This window comes from Ochotona curzoniae, unplaced genomic scaffold (genome assembly GCF_017591425.1).
Source record: "Ochotona curzoniae isolate NIBS_2020 unplaced genomic scaffold, NIBS_Ocur_1.0 contig_4064, whole genome shotgun sequence".
In the NCBI taxonomy this organism is placed as follows: Eukaryota; Metazoa; Chordata; class Mammalia; order Lagomorpha; family Ochotonidae; genus Ochotona; species Ochotona curzoniae.
This window is the reverse complement of record NW_024466107.1, coordinates 8,645,873-8,656,180: the sequence shown is the minus strand read 5'-3', so window position 1 is coordinate 8,656,180 and position 10,308 is coordinate 8,645,873. Positions and strand designations below refer to the sequence as shown.

The following is a 10,308-nucleotide window of genomic DNA, read 5'->3' as shown; positions in this document are numbered from 1 at the left end:
GCCATTTTTTCCTTTGTAGATAAAAAGCATTCTGTATAATTGTATAATAAATTGATTTTTACACAAAAAAGCAAAAACATGTCTCCATTTTCCTTATTTAGTTCAAGTAAGCTACATGATACTCTAAGTGACCTGTCGGGGATTTTCATGAACAATAAACCAGTGTCTTAGCGGTTTTCAATGTCTAATCCTTCGTTTCAAGGAGCAATGAACATTACATAGTATGCATAAACCCAAGTTAAGCTGTTTCAGAAGATGCTGATCCAGAAGACAGATGCAAGCCCTGCATGCAGAGCAGAGCGTGGAGCAGCTTGATCTGAGAAGGAATCAGGCAGAGGTAACACTGGGCAGTGTCTGAGACCCAGGATTCTCCCAAGCAGAGTGGCAGCTCCCACAGCTGGGGAGTGGGGCTAGAGGGGGCTGAGACAGCCTCCAACTGGGGGAGACTCAAGGGCAGAGGGCAGGATGGCGCCCGGGCACTCTGTCAAAGTAGGGAGGAAAGTTTCGAATATTTTATCAAGGATAACATGCTAGAGATGCACAGGAGAACTCGCTGGAGCACCTGATCAGGAAGTCACTTGGAGCAGATGTGTCAAGGAAAGAGTGGGAGAGGGAAGGAAGTGCATCCCTGGTCTTAGTGGGAGCTCCAGGGGGTCTTCCAGAGCCTGCTGAGGGCAGAGCAGGACGCTCCAAGGGCCATGCACTCAGACAAGGTCTTCATGCCCCTGGCCACCGTCACGAAGCCAGCTGGAAGCAGTGCCTGGGTTAGGACAGTGACTACAAAAGGTGGCACAGGACGGCCATGCCAACATTGCCTTCCCCAGGGCACAGAGATAGCCCTTACAGAGAGGGGATTCACTTTCAGAACAGCTTAGAAACCCAGTCCGGGCCCTGCAGCTCCTCCCACCCCAAGAAGGGGCCTTTGGACTCCTCAGCCAAGTGGCACAAGAGGACTTGTCTTTTCACCCTAACCCCCACGCAGGCAGCAGAGCAAGGCTGACCACTGAGACGTAGGGATGGAAAGTGAACTCAGGACTTGGCTTGGAAGCTCAGTGCAGCACCTGCTACAGTGAAACTGCCCCAGAAAATACCCAAAGGCCTCTGTCCCCAGCCGGTGCTCTCATGCAGCCGCCCAGACCTGAGTTGATTACAAGTACAGACCTGCATCTCAATGAGGTGAGCTTCTATTGGCCTAAATCACCACCAGGCTCTGTAGGCCTAGTATTCACCCCTAACACCGCATAAGGCTTGGTGACCATGAGATCCAAGGGTGACTCAGTTTCAGAATATTAAGCCCAAAGACGACCATCCACCAGGCTGGTGCAGACTGCAGGGGTTGGACTCCAAGCAGTGGAATAGGAACAGGAAGGTGAGTTCACGGCTTTATGTTCAGTGCCAGTTGTGCTGTGGTGAGCCCCAGCACAAGCTAAAGCCCAGAGGCCAGTATCCACACATGAACCCTATAGACCTCTGCTTTAGTCATGAATCCTGGTGAGGTGGACTCTGCTCCAGCTTGCATCACCACTGCCTTTTGTAGGAAGTGTGGTGGACATCCCCAAGACAGCACAGGGCACAGTGGCCCAAGGTGAAGTTCAACTGTTGGCCTGAGCAGCCAATGTAGGACCTTCATCCTTCCCAGACAACCTTGGGCAGCCAGCGAGGAATACCACCACTGGGAAATGGGGCACAGAAGTCAGCCAAGGATTGCACCTTGACACTCAGTGCTGGGCTGTTAACACCCAACACTGCAAAAATCCTAATGGCCCCGTGTCCCCAAAGCAGTGCCTACCAGTGCAGTCTCTACACCTATTCTGCTGCCAAGTGGGGCTGTGTGGCCCTGATCGACTGGACTCCTATGCCAGCCAGCATGACCTGTGGCTGGCTGTGAGTCCAGCTCCACGGCAGACAACCCATGGCCACAGGGACCTTGTAGCTACCCCTGTGCTACACTGCTCTTGGCAATGACCTAGAAGAAAGATGAGCACCATCAGGAAAACATATTCATAGCAAATAATTTTTTAAATGACTGGGTAAGTGATTAATTACTGAAGATAACCTTGAATGCAAATGAACTAAATTCCCCCAGTTAAATATGAACTGGCTGAATATGTAGGGGGAAAATCAGACCAAACAATATGCAACCTAGAAAGAACTCACCTTTCCAGTAAAGACACATACAGACTGAAAATATGGAAAAATATTCCATGGAAACCAACCCAGAGTGCCCAGGAGTAGCTATACCTACATAGATAAAAGGGAATTTAAGGGAAAAATAAATGACACAGAAGGTCTTGAGATAATGATCAAGGGAGTGCATCAACAACAGGACAAGTGTAAATTTATATGCATCTACTATCAGAACACTTGATTTTATAAAACAAACATGAAATTGAAATGGTGAATGTCAGTTCAGTGCTAGAAGAGGATTTCAATACTCTGCTTTCATCAACGTATAAACCACTCAGAACAAAGTCAACAAAAAGATAAACCATTCTTTAGGTCACATGTAGCTAACATTTACAGATTTTCATTCTACAGCTATAGATAGACTTTTTTTCATTAGCACATGGGCATTCTTGAGGACATACAAAAGGCTACAATACCAGCCTCAAAACTTTTTTTTAAATTAAAATTGTATAGACATCTAGAAATAACAAAAATAAATTGAGAATTAGGCAAACACAGAAAGAGTAACCAGTTTCTAAATGAGCAAGTCATTGAAGAAATAAAACAGTTTTCTTCAAGCAGACAAAATTGAAACTATAACAGCAAAAGCATTACCCGTAAGGAAGTCCACAGCAATTACCAAAACACTGAATAAATTAAATTCAGATATATCCAATAAGCAAGCAAACCATGCGTCTCAAAGATCTAGACAAGCACAACCCAACCAAACTCAAAGGCAGAGTAATGGACTCCACATCAGAGAAGGAATAAGTGAGAGGGACGCTAACATCAGTGCAGAAGACCAATGACATGCTTTGGGTTTTTCAAAACAATTAACAAAATCAATAAACCTTTAGCTAGGCTACCCAAGAACAAGGAGAAAACACAAATCGGATGGAAAAGGCTCGATTACACCTGCTACTGTAGGAATCAAAATCTCCTTAGACACTACCGTGCACAATAAGCCTCAACAAACTGGAAAACCTGGGTGAAGCGGATACATTTCTGGAGATGCCGTGTACCAAAATGAACCGTGAAGGCATGGAAAACGTAAACCAACCAATAAAGAATAATTAGATGAGGTTGGTGATAAAACACCTCCCAACTAAGAAAATTCTAGACTCAACAGAATCACTGCTGAATTCTACCCAACGTTTAAGAACTTAAACCAAAGCTTTGGAAACTTTGGTGCAAAAAACTGAAGGAGGAGAATTCTTCTGGATTCATTCCATAATCTCAGTTTTGCATTGATTCAAAACCAGAGAGGGATATAACAATAAAAGTATGGGTTAATATCCATGAACACAGATACAAATATTCTCAATAAAATACTAGTACATAAAAACTAACACAACACATCAAATAGACCACTTGCCATTTTAGATGGGATTTGCTCCAGGAGACGGATGGTTCTGTATGATGCAAACCAATACATGTAATTTACCACAGCCACAGAACGAAGGATAAAAGTCACATGAGCATTTCAATAGATGCAAGTAGCATTTGATAAAATTCTGTATTCGTGACTTTCTGAAAACCTGAATCAATTAGATTTAGAAGGAACATATCTCAACACTCCATACTATCTGTGACATAAAGCACAGCTAATGTCATTGAACATGAAAAGCTAGCTAGCTGTTTATGTCTAAAATGAAGAGCTAGACAAAAATGTCCACTTTCACTGCTCCTGCTCTATATAGTACTAGGAGTTTAGGCCAGAGCAATAGAACAATGGAAATAAACAAAAGGCATACAAACAGAAGAGGAGAAAGCCCAATTCCCCATCTGCAAATGACCTAATCGTACGTACCTAAAGATTCCACCATTGGAGGAGGAGGATGTCCTCAAATTGCTGGCTGCAGGAACCCACCTGGGAGGCACCAACCTCGACTTGCAGATGGAGCAGTACATCTGCAAAAGGAAAAGCGATGGCACCTGCATCATCCATCTCAAGGAGACCTGGGAGAAGCTCCTGCTGGCTACGCGGGCCATCGTGGCCATCGAGAACCCTGCAGACATCAGCGTGATCTCCTCCCGGAACACTGCCCAGGTGGCTGTGCTGAAGTTTGATGCTGCCATTGGAGCTACTCCCATCACTGGCCACTTCACTCCTGGCACTTTGACTAACCAGATCCAGACCGCCTTCCGGGAGCCGCGGCTCCTGGTGGTGACAGATCCCAGGGCCGACTACCAGCCCCTCACGGAGGCGTCGTACGTGAACCTGCCCACCCATCGCTCTGTGCAACACAGACTTTCCTCTGCTACGTGGACATTGCCATCCCGTGCAACAAGGGAGCCCGCTCTGTGGGTTTAATGTGGTGGATGCTGGCCCGGGAGGTTCTGCGCATGCGTGGCACCATCTCCCGTAAACACGCGTGGGAGGTCATGCCTCTACTTCTACCGCGATCCTGAAGAGATTGAAAACGAAGAGCAGGCTGCAGCTGAAAACGCTGTGACCAAGGAGGAGTTCCAGGGTGAATGGACCGCCCCGCTCTGAGTTCACGGCCACCCAGCCCGAGGTTGCAGACTGGTCTGAGGGTGTGCAGGTGCCTTCGGTGCCCACCCAGCAGTTCCCCACTGAAGACTGGAGCGCCCAGCCTGCCACTGAACACTGGGCTGCGGCCCCCACGGCTCAGGCCACTGAACGGGTAGGACCAACCACCGGGTGGTCTTAAGTGACCTGCAGTCATGAAGCAGACATGAAGTTTTTTCTTTAGAAAAAAAGAAATGCAAGCACCTTGGACTAAATTTAGCCAAGGATGTGAAAGAGATGTACAATGAAAATAACAAAAATACAGATGAAAATATTACAAAAAAGATGGAAAGACATTCCATGTTTATGGATAAGAAAAACAAAATTAAAATATCCATGACTGGTAATTACAAAAAACATGGAAGCAACCTAAATGCCCATTAACAGAGGACTAAATAATGAAACTGCTTCAATTACTCTATGAAATACAACTCAGCTATTTTTAAAAAAAAAAATGAAATACAGTTTTTGTGGCCAAATGGGCCAAACTGGAGACCATTATGCTCAGCGAAATGAGTCGATCCCAAAAGGCCAGATAGCATATGTTTGCTCTAATATCAGGTAATATGATGTCAAATGTGAGGATTTTACCTGTGAATTCTACCTTATTGTACACTAATTATTTGTGCCCTTCAAAGTAAGACCTTGCGATGTAACCCATTAATCAATCACCCGTGAGACTGATTGCTTTCAATCACCTGAGATTGTCCACGTCCCTTTTGTCAGTCTCCCTGTTACGGCCAATAAGGAACGAGATCTCGTCCTCATTGTACCGTCACTCGGCCTCAGGACACGTGAAAAGGATGGACACTCCTTTTGACTGCACTCGCGTCACACTGATGCCTTCACTATATGTTCGCGAACTTCATGTGGATGAACGGTCACTAATTTTTTTTCTCTCCTTGGATGAATTACGGAAAAGTAGCAGAGATGAATATGTTCATAGGGAAAGACAGAGAGAAGTACATCCCCAGGTATGCACTGCAAGGACAGACTCACAATGAAATGACTGATAATCTACATTGTTGGGAGACACCTCAGTGGCAGCATGGTGGACTTGTGAAAATTCCTGAAAGATACCCATTGTAAGACTGGAGGGGAGAACAGAGGGGACAGGGGAGAGACCCTGGGGGGGGGGGGAGGGAAACCCCAGCGCCTATTAAACTGTACCATAAAACAATAAAATAAAAAATAAAAATAAAATATCTATGATTGGGCCCAGCACAGTAGCCTAGTGAATAAATCCATTGCCTTCATACACTGGGATCCCATATGGGTGCTGGTTCAAGTCCTGGCGGCCCCACTCCCATCCAGCTCCCTGCTTGTGGCCTAGGAAAGCAGTCAAGGACGGCCCAAAGCTTTGGGATCCTGCACCCACGGGGGAGAAGACCCGAAGAAGCTCCTGGCTTCAGACTGGTTTTGCTCCAGCCATTGCAGCCACTTGGGAAGTCAATCAGAGAGTGGGTGGAAGGTCTTTATATCTACTTCTCTCTGTAATCTGCCTTTCCCATAAAAATAAATATATATTTTTTAATCCATGATTTACAAAATGGTTTACATATCTGATTCAGTCTCTATTAAAATACCAATTATATTTGTCACAGAATTGGGAAACAATCATCAAATCCATATGGAAAGATAAAAGACCCTGAATAGCCAACACACTTGAAAGAAAATATCAAAGCCAGAGGCATAACAATAAATGATTTCAAAACATACTATAGAGCTGTTGTGAGCCCCAACAGCACAGTACTAGCATAGAAACAAACCTATCAATGCAACAGGATAAAGATCTCAGAAATGGATGAATGCATCTATGGCCAACTGGTGGATTCTTGACCTAGCTACCATTTCACTGAAAAAATTAACAACCTCTTCCCAACTGGTGCTGGGGGCAGAGGCTGGGCAGACTCTTGGCATAGCAATCAGGGAATCACATAGGCTGCCCTGGGTTCAAGCACCTGCGCTATTTCCAATGCCAGATTCCTGCTGATGCACACGCAGGGGTCAACAGGTGATGGGCCAAGTGTTTGCTGCACTCATGTGGGAGACCTGGATTGAGTTCCCAGCTCCCAGCTTGAGCCTGGCCAAGTCCAGCCCTGTAGCCATCCTCCCCTGTAGGCATCAGGCCAGTGGAACAGGTTGGTAGGGAGGAGTATTGACAGGCATCTGTTTCTGCACTTCTGAAGTAATTTAAACAAATGCATCATTTTAATGGGAAAACTGACTATCCGTTTGCGTAAGACTGAAATGTACTCTCCACCTCTTTGACTCAAAGATCTAAACGTAAGAACTGAAATTACGAAATGACTGGAAGAAAATATCATGGAAAAACTTTAAGGCAACAGGCAACAGGATTTTCTGCAGCAGAGGGAGATGGGATTTCAAAATCACAGGCAAACAACAGAGTGAAAAGACAGCAGAGAGCCTGGCGTGATGGCGCAGTGGTTAAGGTCCTCGCCTTGAAGCTTTTGCATATGCTCATGAGCTCCTGAAGGTTATGTGCACTTTGTGGTTGTGCCTTCAATGAAGCCCACCAACGCAACAGCACAAATTCCAAACAAAACTCAGGACGCTAGAAACTATGAGCCTCGAACCAGTCATGCCAAAATTATTCACATTTTGAACTTACTTAAAATAAGTGCTCCTACATTCTAAAGTTTGTAGCAATGTACTAAAACAGCTTATCTAAAAACAGGTTAACAGGGGCCGGGGCATAGCAGCCAAGCCTCTGCCTGTGGTGCCAGCATTCCATATGGGTGCCTATGCAAATCCCAGGTGCTCCACTTCTAATCCAGCTCTCTAAATCAGTGGAAGTTGGCTCAACCTTGGGTCCCTGCAACCTCATGGGAGACCCAGAAGAAGCTCCTGGCTTTCAACTGGTCCGACTCCAGCCATTGTGGCCATGTGGGGGATGAACCAGCAAATGGAAGATCTGCCTTTGATCTCAATAATAAATGAATCCTTAAAAATAAATAAGTAGACAATACAAGTGGGTTGTAAATGTTAACCTTAGAGAAGCTACAATAGCCCAGTTATAATTGGACTATTGAGGCTGTCATCTAACTCTACTCATGCAATCATGAATAAAGTTACTCTGTAGAAGGCCTTGACTTGGGCAGGGTTCATTGTTCTGAATTCACTCAGCTATATCTGCAACTCCATGTACTTACACTTCATGACGGCACTGTATTATCACACAGCATTTCTGTCCTGCCACAGACGAGGGCTTCCTCCAAACGAAGAAACCAAAATGTTTGCAAATCAGATGTGACGTCCCTGTAACTTTATTTTCAAGACATACCACCATTTTCACCATTTTCAGTGTCTCCCCCAAAGGGACACACAGAAGCACATTGATAGAGATGGCTGCTGCAATTCCCGTGTCCATAAAACTTGAGGACATTTCTCAAAAAAGTATCTGTTTTAAGATAAGACAAAAAAAAAGTCCCTATCACTTCCAGTTGCTGAATATTCTGGCTACATTTTAATGCAAAAAAAAGTTTAACTTTTTTGTGACCAAATGGATACTGAAACTAAATGCCAACTATCAACATTATATTCGAGTCCCACTCAGCAGTTCCCAGGATCCTGGTGGGGGTAGAACAAAGGGCAGCGTCATCAAGGACTCAAGCAGGCTGTACGTGGGTGGAGCCAACAGTGACTCCATGTTCTCTTCCTCTTCCAGAGCCTGGTGGGAAAGGAAAGGGCACGAACACTGGTTAGTGGAGACTGAACTGTCCATCCCTCAAGCCCTCAGGATGGAGCAAGCCTGTACAAGTGTCATCCCCCACTGTTGGCCATATCACTCAGTGACATTGCACCTTGAACGGCTGCTGAGAGCTGAGGTCAGGGTCCTGCAGAGAAACTTCTCCCAGGGAGTCAGCATTGTGATGTAGTAGGTTAAGCAGCCTACAATGTTGGCATCCCATATGGATACTCCACTTCCAATCCAGCTCCCTGCTAACATGCCTGGGAAAGCAGCAGAGGATGGTTCAAGTACTTGAACCTCTGCCACCCACTTTTGTGGGAAACCTGGATGAAGCTCTGGGCTCCTAGCTGATCAGTCCAGCCATCTGGGGGATAAACCAGGGGATACAAGGTCTCTGGCTCTCCCTCTCTCTGTAATCCTGCCTTTCAAATTAAAAGTTATCCCTTAAAAAAAAAGTCTTTTCAACCTGTGCCTCCTTGAACATGTACACCCATCATCTCTGAGCAGCCTAAAACAACAAGTGGTATTTTCACTAATATTCGGAGAAAAGCAGCTCTTTCTTGGTGGGGCCTAGGTGGATGTGAAACAAGCAGCTGAGCATTCAGTTCAGTTAGATGCTTGTTGAGAAGGAAGAAGAATCTAATCTCAACTAAGGGGACAGAGTCCCCCTCTGCCCCGCCTGACCCACACCAAGGGCACCTGCTCGCCGAGTAGGACAGAAAGCAGCTTCTCTAGGATTTGTCATCCCCCCACCCCCATCACTTTGTTAACTCAACTCTGAAAATGAGAAATACCTTTTCCCTGACAATGACATGAACCAACTGTAATGCTTCATTAAAAAATGAGCAAATTCTGGGCATGGCACAGTGGCTCAATTGCTAAATCCTCACCTTGCAAGCATCAGGATCCCATATGGGTGCCGGTTCATATCCCAGCTGCTCCACATCCCATTTAGCTCCCTACTTATGGCCTGGGAAAGCAGCAGAGGATGGCTCAAAGCTTTGAGATCCTGCACCCCTGTGTGGGAGACCCAGAGGAAGCTCCTGGCTCCTGGCTTCAGAATGGCTTAACTCTGGCCATTGGGGAGTAAACCAACAGACAGAAGATCTTTCTGTCTTTCTCTGTGTTATCTGCTTTTCTAATGCAAAAAAAAAAAAAAAAAAACCCTTTAAAGAAAGAAGCAAAAAGGAACAAATTCTTTTTTTTGGCCAGTGATGAACTCCAAGCACTTTGTCCTTGGAAGTCTTCTCCCTGAACAAGAGCCCCCTCAGACAAGTCACCTGGTCCCAGCCCTGGCTTCCAGCCATGACTCAGCCTCAGCACTCCTGGTCCCAGCCCTGGCTTCCAGCCATGACTCAGCCTCAGCACTCCTGGTCCCAGCCCTGGCTTCCAGCCATGACTCAGCCTCAGCACTCCTGATCCCAGCCCTGGCTTCCGGCCATGACTCAGCCTCAGCACTCCACTGACTCACTTGACAACTCGGTTCAGAGCTGACACGACACAGAGCACACAGGAGGACTTCAGCAAGCACACAGAATGTGCGATTGGGAGACACGCTTGTCCGGGTGCAGAACACTTTAGAAATGCATGTGTGAGTTTTCCATAACATACATTTCCAATAAAACTTTCAATATCTATTCTGTTTTTCCTACCCATAAAACTAGATCTTTCCCAGTCTTCCCCACCTCTGGATACGGCAGCAGTTCCCATGGAGTTGCTCAAGTCCCAAGTCCTTGACCTGTTTTTTCCCCACCAGTCAGGTCCAACCCATCAGCAATCCTTCCAGCTTCTCCTGCCCCACCCGTATCATTCCGTTCCATGCCCTAACACACATGACCTGGCAAACAATCCTTGACCGTGACCCCCTGCACAGCAGTGTGAATGAAACCCAACTCCT

General features: G+C 45.9%; 1 pseudogene; it reads left to right on the top strand.

Moving 5' to 3' along the window:
* The first annotated feature begins 698 nt into the window (after positions 1-698).
* Positions 699-4,841, top strand: LOC121158985 (annotated as a pseudogene).
* The last annotated feature ends 5,467 nt before the right edge of the window (positions 4,842-10,308 follow it).